The sequence below is a fragment of the Protopterus annectens genome, chromosome 5.part1 (assembly GCF_019279795.1).
Source record: "Protopterus annectens isolate FY-2018-M chromosome 5.part1, PAN1.0, whole genome shotgun sequence".
NCBI lineage: Eukaryota > Metazoa > Chordata > Ceratodontiformes > Protopteridae > Protopterus > Protopterus annectens.
Window position 1 is genome coordinate 565461396 of NC_056736.1, and position 18126 is coordinate 565479521.

Consider the following 18126-nt stretch of genomic DNA (forward strand, 5'->3'; position numbering starts at 1 on the left):
GTCACGAAACCACATGACCTGGGGTGGACACAGGGGGAACCCTGACCCTTACACCCCTGCCAGCCAGCAACTTATCAAAGCATACAAACAGTGGTATATCCCCCAACACACACACACACTACAAGGCAAAACCTAACGTGATTCTGCAAGAATGGTCCTCCCACACAAGTCCCTCTCAACATAGAGTTTACTTCTGTTCTGCCCTCATTCTACTGCCTGACAAAATCTTTATCAATTACTAACAACTTGCATTTTGCAAACAGTGCCAAAAAAGCCTATTGGCAATTGTTGACAGATTCGCCATTCATTGGGGTAGAAAACCATTTAATAAGTTTAGTTTTGTCAAGTGATTACCTTACTTTCTTATTAAGCACACAATAAATTTAGTTGATGCTGCACTACTATTTACAATAAAAGTTGTAATGCATCAGTGTCATTATTTTAATACTACCCAAAAACAGAGTAATTGCACATTGCCACAATCATTCAAGACTCACCTGAATTTAAGTGAGGTAACCTAATACTAATGAATACACAACCACCACCACCTGCACATATAAACAAAAATGAAGACAACTACATACAATGCATTTTTTTGTTTTTTCCTGCTAGCAAAAAAAAAAAAAAATCTTTATTAACTTTTATTAAAAAGGGTGACTTTCAAAAAGGGTTATCATTACTAAAACCGATAACTGGGCTAAACTGCAACTCTTAATTGTTAATCTCACTGAAACATGCCATCCGGTAGTTACACTGCCATCCTTGTTAAGCTTATAATGCATAAGTTATACATGCATTAAAACTTGCTTAAAATGGAATAATAGATGCTGAGCTAACTAGTTAAATTACTATTGCCAGAAAAGGTTCCAAAGAGCAGGGGTGCTAAAGTATCCATCTTTACAAACTCCTTGTATAGTGTGGACAAGTGATTGCACATCTCCTCTAAGAGAATAACCTTTCAGAAAACCGAAATCACGCTAAATTAAAGAAAATTAAATTCCAAATACACAGTCAATGTTTTCTTCTTAATGAAGATTAAAACCTTTCAAACATTAATTAACGGACAATACACATCTACAGTTAACAAACTTTACTAATGTCAGCGACACTTTAAACTGCAGTCAACATGCCATCCCACACAGACTCATACATAACTCTTAAGGTCTAGCAACCTAAGACATGCAAACTGCAGGTTTCGACTGGATGGAGACTCTGCGCCGCGCACCATCTTTCCTAGCGGAAACTTAACTTTTAAACCATAATTTAATACAAACTTCATTGCAGTCGGATAGCAAATGAGAACTCAAAGTCTGATCGACAACTTCAAAACTCGCAATATTATCTTACCATTAAAACTTTGGCAGCGCTTTCCAGCTGTGCGATTACTTCTGGTGCACCAACTGCCGCCATGATGGTCTCTCTTCAATGACGCGCCAGGCGCGGCATTGTGGGATAAGACAACTCTGATAGCCAATACCTAGAGCACCGATTAATAGCCGGCACGGTGTGGAGGTGAGGGTTTTGACTATGTATGAGGTTAGAAGATTTTGAAGACATCGTGTGTTGTGGCGGGAAATTAGAAAAACAAGTTGCTATGTAGTAGAATAAACATGTAAATCGTACTGTGTGCAGTACTGAAAAGAAGCGCCTACAGCACAAAAGGGTGGTAGATAGAGCATGGAAAACTTGGTTGTTTCAAAGCAGGTGTCCAAAAGTTGGCAATTCGTTACAATTACTTATTTCAGGGAAACATGGCTTGCAGAGTGTTTTATTTCGGGACTTAAAGTTATTATTTCTATTATTATTGGTTGTGTACATTCTTGTCTGCCAAGTCATAGATATATCGCAGAAGAGCCAATGATAAATCCCAAAATGTTAATAGTTTTGACCCATTCTCTTTTTCAGGTGTAACAGAAAAGAGGCTAGTAGATAACGCATGCTCAACTACATGACCACTGTTTCTGTAGCGGTGATTAATAAACTATAACTTCTTTGCTCTTTTAATCTGATAGATTTACATTGTACTGAGTTTTGTTAACTATGCATTAGATTAGAAAATGTAATCAATTTGCTTGCAATCAAATATGTTACCTTTTGGTAGAAATAAACAATTGTAACTGAAGCTTTTCTTCTCAAGATGACAGAAAAATATGCTTTGCGGACTGCTGTGTCGGAGAGGCTGGGTGAGAAGGTTGGAGGGAAATTGATTTTTTTTGAGCTATGATACAAACTCTGAATTGCCTAGACATAGTAAGGCCTTGCTGAGCATAATTGTAAGGGCTACCAAAAAAGCAATTACTAGAAAATGGGAAATGAAGGTCTAAACCAGCTTTACTGTAAGTAGGGAAGATAGTAGCAGAGTTACAACAACTGGAACTGGGATCTTTTGAAAAGTGTAGGAGCAAATTACATAAGAAAAAATGGGAATTGTGGGATCAAGGCATGCAGAGGAGGAACGAGGTTTAAAAGAAGGCAGGATTTGAATGAGCTAGTAATGACTGACTAACAATGACTGGATGTGTTAAAAGTGATGTATAATGTTTGCAGCTACAGTTGTGTTGCACGGTTTGGAATGTATAATGTTTGCAACTGAGATTGTGTTTCTATGGTTTATTGTTGCATATATAAATGTAACGTGGCCAGTTATATACGTGATAATTTAATAAAGATGTCTCTTGTTTAAAAAAAAAAAAAAAAAAAGATGACACAAAAAATATGCTTAGCTGGACTATATGGTAACATACATATTTATTTTATTTTTATTTGTTAACCAGAGGTAGAACACTGATCCAGATGGACTGTTTTCCAGTTCTGCCTGGTATGTCCAAAAGGAAGAGGCAATAGTACAAAACACAGATTTCAAAACAAATTGAGCATTAATTGAACAGTAAGGTGTAGTATAAAACTTAACAGTTAAGTCAATAACATAAAGTACTGAAAATATCATAAGAGATTTCAGTGGCTGTAATACAGGCTTATTAACATTGACATAAGACTACAAATGTAAACCTAGGTTTAACCACTTGGCCACAAGTACAGCACTTTTTAATATCTCTGTTTTATGAGAGTGATCTCAGGAGTACCTTCTTCATGTTTATGCATCAGCTGCGTAAGTAGCTTCTGTATGTTATAGAACATACATATGTAAATATGAGCATTGAACCATAGAACATTACCAGCTTACAATAATGATTTCTTTCCTTGCCTTGAAGGCTAAGAGGAGAAATGGTTACTGAGATGGACTTGTGGTTATTTTTATTTAGGGGATGTCTAGGTGAGAAATCATATGTGTTAGTAAATATTTCAGGGGAAACAACCTCAAGAACGGTTAAGAAGATAACCTGAAGTAACTTACTTATTTAGTAGAGTATAAATATATGTACCCTTTTGATTGCTTGATATTAAAGTTTCCTCAAACAGACTTCAGAGAAACTTTCCTCAGGTAAATAGCAAGTGCTGTAGGTTTGATGGGAAAGAGAAAGGAAACTGGAAATCTGTTGTTGTTTTTTTAATGTAACGAGCTGGTATTTTGCCAGAAATGTTGGGGGGGGGTAAGTGGCTGTGTCTTAGACAGTGATTCTTTTGAACTGGAATATAGAATCCAAATTTCTCAGATAGAGTTAAGACCTTACTAAGTTTAATGTTATTGGCTGCTGAAAAAGCAGTTACAAGAAAATGGAAATCAAAATCTAAACCAACTGTAATTGAAGTACTGAATGTTATAAAGGAGATAAAAGGACTGATGGTTAAATCTTTACAAAAGGGAATAAGCAAATTACACTGACGTAAATTGAATTTGAGGTAACAGTACATGCAAAATAATGTTCAAGAGGAGGAATGAAAAATGGGAAGGCAGGAACAGTAATTTATATAATGCTGAACTGAATGAAAATTGTTACAAATAAACCATGTATTTATATTGCATGAAAATAAAAGAAATGTTACTATTGTTTGTTTTCTAAAACTGTATATGTGCAGGGTCACTTTCTAAAAATGCCATCTTTAATAAAAATGTTTAAAAATGATTAAAAGTTTGTGGGGTCTGTCCCCACAGAAGTGACTTGTGCTGCCGACACTATACATAATAATAACAAGGGTACTGTATTCCTGAGTGCCCTCTTGTAAATGTGATATTAAACTGAGGTTTCCATCTGTCTGCTTAGATGTGTCACTAATCCTGTATTCCAATGCCAAATGTTATGACATACATTGCTCATTTTTGCTCTGAAACCTCCACCCCACCCAATACCATAATGAAAAGGTAACATTATATACTGTTCAGTAAATATGCAAGGAATTCATATTATAAACTGGAAAGCAGGAATTTCTAATACTGAAAATAAAATGTCTTTTTTATTGATATATTGCATTTTATTACACAAATTATCCATTATAGCTTGAGATTTAGAAAGTAAAGCCCCAGAAGCTAGGATCATGCTTGACAGGCTGCATCAATTGCGAATAATTAACTATCTAAACCAAATATCTAATTTCTGTTTTTTTTTAAATATTTTTATTAACATCACACATTGCATAGTGATATGAGTACAAATTCAGTTATAAAAAAGAAGGCAAATAATTACAATAACATTTTCCTTTGTACGCATTTAACAAATATTAAACACTCGTACATATTAAACAAATATTACTTTCGTCTTAACAATTATCGAATTTAACATTATGTAGATCTCTCCTCCTGAACATTATTTTGTATGTATTGTTACCATATATTCCATTTATTCCTTCCCTTTTTTGAAGATCCCATATCCAGTTCTTTATCTCCTTTATAACAGTAAACAATTCTGTTATAGTTGGTTTTATGCTTGATTTAAATTTCCCAGTAATTACACTTTTTTTATCAGCCAACGGTATTAAACTTAGTAGGGCCTTACTGTGTCTAAGCAATTCATTTTCTGTATCACATCTCAAAAGAATAATTTTTTTAGTTGAAATAATTTGCTCTCCCAGCAGTTGTTACATAGCACCCAGTTAGGAATTTCCAAAATCTATCAACTTATTACATTCACAAAAACATGTTCCCAAATTACCCCACCCCCACTTCTTATCACACCTCCAGCGATTGCTATCTGTAGAAAAATTCTCTGAAATCTACTTAACAATTCAATGCAAAAATCCTAAACTTTATAGATTTTGTTGTGTACTTGTGCACCATACAAATATCATTCTATTGTTTCTTTGTATATTGCCTTTCCATTCTTATTTCCCAGTCTTTCTAACATGCATTATTTTATTTGCCTTACTAGTTATCCCTTTCTTACCATAGCATCTGTTCTACACTCAGCTATAAACAAAACCAAATCTGCTCTTTCATTTCACACTCTCCTATCCCCTTCTTTATGCTTTTGCTCTATCAGTCTCTGGTAAGGAAGGCAGTTTCCAACCCTCAGTCCGAACTTCTGCTTAGCCTCATCCCCCTCTTTGACTTTTCCTTCTCTAGTTATTTGCTTCCAATACCTTGGTTCTTTTGCTAGTTTTTACTAATACTTTCCAGCTTCCTCTTGCCTATTTTCTGCGCCCATACTCACAGTCATCCCTAATGGTAAAATCTATTTTCTCCAATCTCATATTGACTTAGTTCTCAAAATATTTTTGCTGTTTTGTAAATTTAATATTCTGTATGGTTGTTTTTGTTCTCCCTTATTTTGTGATTCCCAGTTTCAACATCATTTCTGTTTGTTTTGATTTCTAGTCTTTGGCTTGTGCATTGCAAATGAGCACTGCATAGCCCTAAAGTATCCCATCAAATCTGGTAAATCAAAACCATGTTTTTCTGTGGCAAAAACTGTTTACCCTCCTTCCCTCCAAGTACATTCCTTACATTCTTTGCTAATTATGTACCTCTGGTTGATAAAAGTATGCTTGGCCTGTATACAATACTAATAGGACTAAAACATTTTTATTGTTTGTACCTGACTATCCCCATTCATATTCAAGAGCTTCAGTCTTCTCACTTTTTGTGTTATTATCTTATATGTACTATACTTCTATAAGAAATATAAAGATTGTGTACTCTATATATTGTTTAATGAACCTTTTGGTTAACATGTCTTTTTCTTGTTAATGATTTTACTGCTCTGGAGCTTTTCTCCCTAGGCCTCCACTGAAAATGGACATATATCCAGTTGGACTCGCCTGGTTAACAAATGTAAAATAAATACATTATGATTTGTTTTAATCTCTTCCTTCATATCTTATGGACTTCCAAGATGACTACACATTGAGTAACAGTTTGTTTCTAGGTCTCCCACTGTGAAAACAGAAACTCGGCAGAGAAAGCCAGTAGACTTGTGTTTATGGGTAAATTTCAGTAACTGGCTAGTAAATGCACTGCCTGGATGCCAGGAATAAAGAAATACAGAAAACATGAAAAAAAAATCAGCTCAAAAAAGTGAGGAAGAAACACTGAACGGGGAGAGTTATGCAGCTGTTCAACAAAAAGCAATGCAACCTTCAGATATGACTTCCAGTAACCTACAGGAAGATATAAGACAACTGCATACAGACCTGGTTAAAATAAACAAAAACACTGATGGAGTATATCAATACAAGTAACAAAAGGCTGGAAAAAATGGAGGAAGGTTTAAACATACATTCAGATGAGATGATAAAGCTGAAAAAAATCAGTGGTCTTAATAAAGAAAAGGATGGCTGAATATGAGACTGCTCAGGAAGAGATGTTTAAAAAAATAATAGAATTAGAGGACAGAGCAAATAGGGAAAACCTGAGATTTTCATCTATACCAGAGAACCTGGAAGGAACAGACTGCATTAATTTTATGAAAACACAAATAAGCAACTGGACTAGTATTCCACAGCAGAACTTGTTAGTTGGAAGACCACATTGTGTGTATGCTCCAAACCTGGCTATAAAAAAGCAACCTAGACCTTTAACAGTCAAGATGCAATCCTATAAGCAGAAGGAGTAGATTCTGACAAAATTGTGGCAGAAGGACAAAGTACTAAAATTGGAGGCAGCAAAGTTTGTGGAGAATGATTACTCATTGTCCACCAGACAGAAAAGGAACACATTTATTCCACTATTCAGTGAATGTTGAGATGCAGGTGTGAGATTCAAACTGCTGTATCCAGCTGTTTTCAATGTATTCTTCCCTGGAGAGACAAAATCATTTTTTGATAAAGTACATGCTAGGGAGGAAGTACAAAAGTTTGTCCAACAAAAAAGTGAGCGGTGAAACAGATGGAGATTCTGCTTCTTGTTCTTCTGGTAATAAAGACTACACAGAGACTGTACCTGTAAAACCTTTTTCACTGCTTTAATGGAAAATGTTGGAGAGAAGGAATGGAGCACGACAGTTGACTAGAAGAATCAAGAGTGCATTGGAAATGAAGCAGAGATTGGATTTCAGAGATGAACAGCAATAAAACCAGTAACTTAATATTGGAATACAATACAGTAATTATATTTGTAAAATAGAACAAGGAAATCTGGAAATATTGAACTTTTTCAGAGTTTGTTGGACTTGTGTGGGACTCTAAAGCATATGTCCTACTTCATGTCATTAATGTTTGGAAAAGTGCTTTGGGGAGGGCAAGAGGAGGGAGAGAGTTAACTGTAAGTAAATATTTTTTCCTTAAATAATACCAATTTTGTGGCATGTGGTTTTCTTTACATGCTATAAACTATTTTTTTAGTTATTTTAAGTGTAATGGGGATTGTAAACAGGTGTTGCTGTTGTTTTTTTTTTTTTCTTTCTGCCTTCTGTGTCTCTTTTTGTTCACTTTTAAGGCACATAGACACTTCAGTGCATAAAAAAGCCTGGTAAAAAAGAATGATAAAAGAGAGATTAATGTGCTTTTTTCTCTTTCTTGCATGGGGAAATAACTGCATTAAAGAACTTTGATTTGTTAACAAGTTTTAAGAGAGAGCAAGTAAATGAAAAAGAACATTGAACATTGTGAGGCTTTTTTCTAGCAAATACATGTAAGCTCAGTAACAATTCTGCAGCTGATATTCATGTTTCCATGGAAACAGTCCAATAAAGAGAATCTGGTGACTGGTTTTCATGTCTTCATGGAGAAAATCTGATAAAGAGAAATTGTCTATGGTCTGGTAGAGAGTGACTGGCTGAGGAAAAAAGAGAACTTGGCTAAAAGATAATGTTCTCAGAAAGCATTCAGTGGTTTTCCCAAAGTAGATAATGTTCTCTGAAAGCAAACAGGGTTTTTCCAGATGTAGACTATGTTATCTGGAAGCATTCATTGGCTTTCCCAAGGTAGTTAATGTTTTCTGAAAACATTCAGGGGGAGAGCTATAAAGACAAGACAAAACCAATCAGCACTTATTTGAAGCACAGGCTGCACCATGCATCCTTAGCATGGATGACCTTTCTTTTATGTTAACTGAAGTTTGAGTGTGGCTGTCAATTTGGGAATTTAGTTCCTGTTAGGAGGTTAAAACTTCAATATTTGAAGATGTCCATAGTTTTGTATGTTAGTATTAAGTCAGTAGGTTTTAGGGGGTATTGGGGGGGTGTTTTTTTGAGGGCTTTCAATAAAACAAAAAGTTTTATAAGACGTGACATAGGCTCAAATGGATATAACAAGAAACAACTGTATAAAAGTTCAACCTGCCAAACAGTATATGCATGTAACACAAAAGCTAGAACTAGACATTTAACAAAAAAGGTGGTATATATAAAAGGTGGGAATAATAACTTTTTAATACAATGATGCTTTCTTTAATGGCTTTAAATGTAAATGGCCTCACAGATAAATACAAACAAGAAAGAGTAGTGAGCTATATTAAAAATGTAGAGTGAAAATAGCTATGTTACAGGAGACATACTTAGAAATGAATATATGAATTTGATAAAGAAAGGTTTTCAGGATGGTTATTCAGCAAAATACCTGGGACAAAGGAAAAGAGGAGTACTTATATTAATTGCAAAAGAAACTCCAATAGTGATAGAAGAAGATGAAAAAGATCACAATGGCCGATTTGTAGGGCTAAGGGGGCCACTGGCAAGGAAGGAGGATTACACTTGCATGTATTTACATTCCACCTAAAACCGCTGTAATGGAACTTAAGAAAATTCTGGGAGAAATAATCATTTTTCAGCAAGGAATATTACTTATAGATTAGGACTGGAACTTGATTTGCAGCAGTGAAGATGTGTCTAGAGGCCCAAAAGGAAAAATATTAACAAAAGAGGGTAGATGTTTGAATACATTTATGAAAATATTTGGCATGGAAGATGTGAATTCAGTAATACGAGTTTGGAGTGAATTTACATATTATTTCCCAAGATATAAAAACTGGGCTAGGCTAGACAGAATTTACATTTCACAGGAACATGTGCATTTAATTGAAGGTCTTGATACCCACCCATTAATTATTTCACATCATGCGCCAATAGTAGGTAAAATAAAAACAGAGTAATGAAATAAAAATGAGACATTGGCGCTTTTCCACCTATCTGTTAAAAAGAGGAATTTAAGGAATGGGTAGTGGAGATTATTCAGGAGCTGTTATAGAGGATAGACATTTTTCTGAAAATATAGCTAGGGAGTGGGATAAAATTAAGGTGGAGTTTAAAAATAGGGTGGAAATAAAAGAAAGGCCATCATGGTTAAGAAGCAACAAGACTTATTTAGAGGGACTGACAAAAGTGAAAGTATTGCAGAATAGGGAGAATCTCACAGAACAAGAAAAGGATCAACTGCAGAATGCTAGGCAGAAAATAAGGGATTACCTTGATAATATGCACAAGCTTGCTGTTAAGCAACTGTTTTTGATAATAACACTTGAGCACAAAAACTTTTAGTACAATGACTCAGACAACAGAAAGTAGAAAGGGGTGTTGTCAAAGTTAGGGAGCCTGTAACAAAGAAGATAACAAGAGATCCTTTAGAGGTATTAGAAATATTTTTGAAATTCTATAAAAGTCTCTATAAAGCAGATAAATATGAAAATCAAGAAAAGATAAAAATGCATATGTTTATGGAACAATTAAATATGCCAAGGTAAGAGGTAGATGAGGGTCTATATTATATCCTCGAATGCTTAAAAAAAGAACGCTGATTGATCGAACTTATTTTCGCAAAACTGCAAAATATCGAAGCAGCAGAAACTCAATTTTTTTCCTAGGGAAAGAATTTGGTTGTCCGTTTCTGTTGCTTCGGTATTTTCAATGTTATGGTGGAAAGTTACCGGTCGGATTCAGGTAAGTGTGCGATTGTGTGGATGTGAGTGTTAGGGTGATTTAGGTGAGTTAGGGTTAGGGCTCGGGTTAGGTGTGTGTGCGATTGAGTGGACATGAGGGTTAGGGCGGATTTAAGTGAGTTAGGGTTAGGGAGTGGGTGAGGTGAGTGTGCGATAGTGATGGACCTTAGGGTTTGGATTAAGGTAAGTGGGTAGTTAGTGGTGTGTGCATAGTTTAGTGTAGGGTTAGGTATCAGATTTTAGGTGTATGCTTGTGGATTTCTGTTTGTTTGGTGTGTATGTGTTTTGGAACAACGATTTTTTTCCCTGGGAAAAAAATCGCTGATCTGACAGTTCGAGGTTGTAAGCTTTCGCTTAAATTAGGTCGATCAATCAGCGTTCGCTTTTTTAAGTGTTCGATGATATAATATAGACCCGTATATGAGGCTCAATTACTAATGGTTAAGATAGGAGATGAGATAAAAATTGTGATGTATAACCAATCTACAGGAAAGTCCCCAGGAATAGATGGTATTCCTGTGGAATTTGGAAGCTGGGAGGAAAAAACTGATAAAGATCTGGAAGTTTTTTTTATTTTTAACAATTTCTTAAGAGGAGGAGAAGTACACTGTCCTGGAAGAAAGTAGTGTTAGCTGTAATACCTAAAGAGGGTAATGATCCATCACATCTGGCTTCATACAGGCCCATTTCAATACTAAACCATGATTATAAAGTGTTTATAGGTTCATAGGTTGGTACTAGGCTATCGGCCCTAAGGCCTATGCAAGCCTAGCCATAACAATTCCCTGGAGTATAGCTGAAGTTTTTTTTAGACGATCAGCATATGGCATCTGCTTTAGGCCTGTGATTCTTTTAGTGAGGTATTTCTGTGGCCTTACCAGCTGTTGCAGATGTCTTGTGACGTACATACCAAATGGGGCATTATACTCTATAATGGGTCTAATGAGGGATGAGTACAGTGGGACAATGACCTCCTTTTTTCTGGATGAAAAGCCCTTAGTGATGAGGTGTGCCACATAGAAGGATTTCCTGACTGTTGTGGTGATGTGGTTATCGAAAGTGAGACCACTGTCCACTTGTGTCCCTAAGTCTCTCATCACACTTTCAATGTTTAGTGTATTGCCACCTATGTGGTAGTTCATGGGTACATGTTTTTTTCCAAAGGGGATGACTATACATTTCTTGGCATTAAGCTTGAGCCCATGGCTCTGGCACCAGGCATCTATTTCTGTAAGGCCCTTTTGTAGAATATCCACATCATTTGGGGATTCAATAATGGCTCCCAGTTTGCAGTCATCTGCAAAATTTGTTAGCCAGAGTCCCTTAGTGTTGGCCTGTACTTCAGAGAAGTAGATGCCAAACAAGAGTGGTCCCAGGACTGAACCCTGAGGTACTCCACTTGTCATTTGTCTGGAGCTGGATTTGGAGTCGGCTACTTTTACAGTCTGGGTTCTGTCAGTAAGCCAGTTGGCAACCCGAGTGATGTAGGGATTTATGCCCAGCTTAGTAAGTTTATCTATGATTCCCGAGTGGGGGATGGTGTCGAAGGCCTTGGCGAGGTCCAGATAGGCTGTGAGGACCTCCTTACCCTCGTCCACAGCTCTGGAGACCAATTCAAAGAAGTCAGTCAGATTCAGGAGTCAAGATCGGCCCTTCACAAACCCAAACTGGGTGGGGTCCAGTGTCTGGAGGTTGCCAATGTCTTTGTTTATAAGTTCCATGATAATGCGTTCCATGCCCTTGCAGATCAGGCTTGTCAGACTGATAGGACGGTAGTTCCCTAGATCCAAGGTGGATCCTCCCTTGTGGAGCGGGATAACTGTAGCTGTATGCCACTCAGTGGGCACGAAGCCTGAGGTGAGGCTATGATTAAACATGACACTTAGGTGGGGTGCCAGTTCATTTTGTAGTTCATGTAGTACACAGCCTGGGATGTCATCTGGTCCCATGGATGCTGTATTCTTAGCTTTGGAGAGTGCTGTTTTTACCTGTGTGGCTGTGATTATCGGAATTTGGCAATCGTTTGGTATTGAGATGGGCCCTTTAGGGGGTGAGAGGGGAGTGACGTTGGCACTAAATCGATCTGCCAGGATATTGGCAATATCCTTGGGATCAGTATATTTAATGCCATTCTGTTGTAGCTCAGAGCAGATCTGAGCATTGCCATTTAGATTCTTGACATAATTATAGAATGCCTTGTGGTTGTCTTTGGAATCTTTGGCATATTTATTTTCGTAACTAGCTTTTGAGGATTTTATGAGGGACCTCAGCTTCTTACTGAGGCTGGTGAGGGAGTTTTTTGCATCCAGGGATTTTCCTCTTTTCTGCAACAGTTTCTTCCTTCTGTTGTATAGTTTGTTTATAGCAGGGGACCACCAGATTGGCTTCCTTTTTTGGAGAAGAGCATCTTGGTTCTATTTGGGATGGCACAATTCATGCACGAGTGAATGTGCTCGTACAGAGCCTTAGTGTAGGATTCTGCAGTCGAACTTCCAGATCCTGTCTGCGTGGGTGTGGTAAAGTTTGTCACTTCTGACTTCAGTAGCATGAAATTGGCTTTGGAGAAGTTGTTTAAGGATGTTTCCTTACTGGGGGGTGGGATGTGGATGTCAAGGGTGATTTGTTTATGGTCAGACCTGACCAATGAGGGGGTGACCACTGGTGTGGAGCATCTATCTCCCATGTTGGTAATGACCAGGTCTAGGATACTGGAGCCCCTGGTGGGACAATGGATTAGTTGATCCAGGGCGTTGGAATTTATGAAATGCAAGAACCGTTGGGAAAAGGAGTTGGTACCCGAGTAGTTTTCCCAATTAATGGCAGGGTAGTTGAAATCACCTAGTATTAGGGTGTTTGGTTGTATCTTAATATTTTCCAGTATGTTTAGGAAGGTGTAGAGAGAATCTTGGGATATGGTGGGGGATCTGTAGCAAGCTACAATTTGGATTGCAGTCTTACCTAGTGTTAGTTGCACCTGGAGAATTTCAGATGCATTGTGTTGGGCAACTAGCCTGGAGGTGTGAATATCCTTGGTGAATATGGACACTCTTCCACCTTTAGTGTTTCGGTCTTGGTTTTCTGGCCGAAAAGTGTGGTAAGAATTGTAGCCTGGTACTGCAGGGGTTCTCTCTGGAGCCTTGAACCAAGTCTCAGTCACTGCACAGATATCGATGTTCTCCATTTTTAGGAGTGCCTCGAGAGAGTGCATTTTGAGGTTTAGACTTCTAGCATTGAGTAGCATTACCTTCAGATTTTGCATGCTTGTATCTGTTATGGTGGTGGTTTTATCCTTTGAACCTTGCCTAAAAAGGCACTATAGGGGTGGCAAGAGCTTTAGCCAGTAACCTGAATCCCAGGGGTGACAGGTGCAGACCATCTCTGGCAAAGCATTGTGGTTTGTCGATCATGTCTTCCCAGGCAGACAAATACTGGATCCCCTTTGAATGACACCAGAAGCTTAGCCAACTGTTGAAGTCAATCATTTTGTCCTTATACTGTGGTATAATTCTGGGCGAAGGCAGGATGCTACTCAGGGTTAAGGTCATACCTGCCTGGGTCACATGATCCAAGAGCTCTTCCATGTCTCTTTTCATGTAGTCCAGGGAGGTACGTCTCAAGTCATTTACTCCAGCATGGACAATGACAGAGTTGTATTTGTACTTGTTGTGGAGTGACTTGAGTGCATGCGTTATGTGGCGGATCCTGGCACCCGACAGGCAGCTGACTGTAATTTTCTCCTTGTTCAGCCTGGTGAGTGGAACATCAGTGTGCCTGACTATAGAGTCACCTATGACTAAAGTGTTGGGTACATTGTCTTGCCTTAGGGGCCGTTGTTGGGTGGCACACTGGTGTTGTGAGCTATGTGTCACTTTGGTTGTGACTGGTGTTTGTTTGCATTTCAGCTTCGGAGGTCCTTGTTGCTTGGGCAGGTTAATGTTAAGGGCCTCCGCATATGTGGGTTTAGTGTTGCTTTGTGTGGGAGTTGATGGTGTGTGTATATAATAACTAAAGCAATGGCAAAATAAATGCCAAAATTGATAGATATGGATCAATGTGGTTTTGTGGAGGGGAGGCAAACATTTGACAATATTAACAGAACATTGATGATCCAGAGGGAAGCAAAATGTAAGAAAATGTTGGTGGTGGGTCTTGAGGCAGAGAAAGCATTTGACAGAGTAAGCTGGGACTTTATGAGCAGAGCAATGGAAGCATTTGTATTTCCTGAAAAAAATATATAAGGTTGATTAGGAGACTATATGAGGAATCAGAGGCGAAAATGAAAGTGGGTAGGGTCCTCTCTGATAATGTCCGCTTGAGCAGAGGAACCAGGCAAGGGTGTCCTCTTTCCCCTTTGTTATTTGCATTTTATTTAGAACCATTGGCAAAGAAAATAAGCGACTCAGAAATTCAAGGATATACTTGGTATGGTAGTCAAGAAAAGCTGGCTTTATTTGCAGATGGTATTATTTTGTACCTGCCAAAACCAGAAAAAGACATTTCAGTGTTGTGGAACATTTTGAGACAGTTTCAGATCTTTTTGGGATATGAAATTAATGAAACTAAAACAATGGCAATAGCAGTAATTTATGTACCACACGTGAACTGATTCAGGAATTGATATCAGAGTGAAGGCAATGAGAAATAGGGGGTCCTAAATTAAAGACCAGCACTTTTAGAGTGTTTAATTAGAATCTAGAACAGAAGCTGCCATTAAAAAAGGAATAATTAGATCATATAAAATATTGCATGATAACTATAAGAAACATTCATAGGAGGTTAGAAAGGATAGGAAGAGAGACTGGATAAGCAATTCACAAAGAAACAATGGGAGGATATATGTGTGTCTCCCAAATATGCAACAAAATCTAGAAGATTTAGCATTTTTGCTTGGAAATGTTTGCATAGATATTTTTATACCCCAAGTCGACTCCAGAGAATTTTTCCTCAGGTAGACAGTAAATGTTGGAGCTGTGAAGGGGAAGAAAGATGTAATTGGAGAACATATTTTCTGGGAGTGCAGTGAGTTGGCGGACTTTAAAGATTCCCTGCGGGATGCACTGTCGGAGATGCTGGATGGGCAGATGGGTCTGACGAGGGAGATGATTTTTCTGAGCTGTGATACAGAATCGGAATTGCCTAGACATGGTAAAGCCTTGCTGTGTCTAATAATGGTGGTTGCTAAAAAAGCAATTACTAGAAAATGGAAATCAAAATCTAAACCAACTGTACTGGAAGTAGTGAATATAGTAACAGAGATAAAATGAATGTAATTAAGATGTTTAGACAAGGGTATGAGCAACCTACATAGTAAAAAATGGGAATTGTAGGAATAATACATACAGTGGAGGAATGAGGCCTAAAAGGCATCAGGACTTAAATGAGTTATGTAATGTTTAAGTGAGAAGGATTGGGTAGATTATAAGTGATATATAATGTTTGCAACTGAGTGTATGTCAGTATGGCTTGTGATGTAAAATGCTTCTGATTAGGATTGTGTTGTTGTGGTTTATTTTCATTTATAAAAATGTATGATTGCCTATGTAGTAAGTGATGGTTTAATGAAGGTATTTCTTGTTTAAAAAAAAAATCAAGAATTGAATCATTCATGTAATGTTGCTTAGGTTATGTGATATATAGCAATATATGTGAAATATAATGTTTATTATATTAATACAGTTTGACTACTTTTATATGAATGTAAATTTGCCTTTGTCACAAGTGACAATTCAATAAATGTGTCTGAAAAAAATCTTTTTCTTCACATCTTTAGTTGTCATAGTAGAATTCTTTTTATCTAAACACCTAAATGCTTCAGCCTTTCATGTCCCCATAAGGGTCTACTTGATATAGTTGACATTTCAGAATGTTGAAAACGATATGGCCAAGATCATATGATTGACATTCGAAATGTCGACCATACAAAAAAAAAACAATCTTACCTTCACGCTTCGCCCCCCCCCACACCCCCCAGAACTTAAATATACCAACTCCAAGATCACACTACAGTGCGAAACATGGAAATCTTTCCATTCCGCACTGTTTCCAGACGCCAGTTATGTATGGTCGACATTTTGAATGTCGATCATATGGTCTCGGCCATATGGTCTTCGACATTCTGAAATGTCAACCATGTGAAGGGGACCCCCCCCCATAAATATGAGTATTGCTTAATCAACTCATGTGTGATAACATATCTCACTTATTTGTTAAAGGGATTGATAATAATTTTTACTGGAAGCCTGGGGCATTTAATTGGTTAAGTTATCTTGTCAGAGTCACACGGCATACAAATGGAGACAAAGGTAATGCAACACAGGATACATTTCATTTGCAGTTAAAAAGTATAATCCACTACATTAAATTGCCAAATGATAGGTCATGTTTAGGCTGAAATCTTGTATAACAATAAGCAGAAAGAGTCTCAAACTCTGAAGTCAGTTTCTTTACAATGGTCCAAGCCGTTTTTAAGTAACATTCTTTTGGTATTCATAAAATATTTTGACAAGCTTAACACAGACACTGCATTTATTATTTTATTTTTAATTTCTGAACTGGGTAGAGTTTTGAACCTAGTTGTCCATTATCAGCCTCAGTTCAGGAAATTTTCTTGGCAAACAAGATCATAACTGAATAGAGAATGGTTGCAATGATTTAGGTGTATTAAATAAAAAGAAAATGATGCAGAAGTGGCTAAATATCAACTAAGTGAATATATCATGATTTTTGAAAAATATATTTTAAATATTCCCCGGGATTCATGAAGCTCGGCGCAAGGCCGGTGTAAGGCCTGCGCCGGCGGTGCAGTGAATAGTCGGCGTAGTAGCGCCATATGCATAGTAATGAGTGCGCGCCGCAACCACAGACACATGCGTAGTGTACGTGAGCGAGCCCAAGTAGGATGCGTCCGGAGGCGTGGTTAAGCCGGCAGGCGATGAGCAACCTAAAGTGCTGACTTCCACAGTCCGCCCATAATAGTAATGGCACCAGCCAGGGCCCGTGCAGAAGGAAACGCACGCAGAGTATGCAACATAGTACCCGTCCCAACAAAATGGAGAAGCAAACACAACCCACGAAGCCCTAAGTGTACCCGTCCAAGGAACAAAGGATACGCGTAATACCGTGTTCGTCCCGCAATGCACTGTCAGTGGGCATACCCAGAGAAGGTGTACCGCAGCATGTCAGCGCGCCGCACCGACATAGGAGTAGCGACTAAGGTTACCACCTGTCCCACTTTGCGAGGGGCAGTCCCTCTTTGGGCAGTTGTGTCCCGATAAAAACTATTAAAAATGGCAAATGTCCTGAGATTGTAGGACATAATTATGTCCCATATTTTATGTAATAGTTGCATAAAATAGTTATATCCGTATCTAAAATACCTAAATGTTACAAGAAACAGAATAAGCAACGAAACTGCTACAAGAATAAGCTTTTATTTAGGCAAACAAGTTAAGTTCTATGCTTTGTACTGACCGTGGGTATGTGTCGGCCTGTAAAATCTGATGTGTGTCCCGAAAATGTCCCACTTTGGCCGTTTGAAAAGGTGGCAACCCTAGTAGTGACATGGGCATGGTCACCAGGGTTACCAACTGTCCCACTTTGCTATGGACAGTCCCTCATTTGACAGTTGTGTCCCTCCAAAAATCGAAAAATGGCAAATGACCTGAGATTTCCGGACAAAAATATTCCCTCAATATACCTTTAATAGTAGCATAAAACATATATTTTGTATATGAAACACATACATGGCATAAGAAACAGAATAAGGAACCCAAATGCTATGAGAATAAGCGTACATTTTGGCAAAAAAGTGAAGTTCTGTCATCTGTACTTGCTGTGGGTATGTGTTGTCCTGCAAAATCCGATGTTTCCACAAAAGATGTCCCACTTTGGGCATTGGAAAAGGTGCCAACCATAATGCCAAC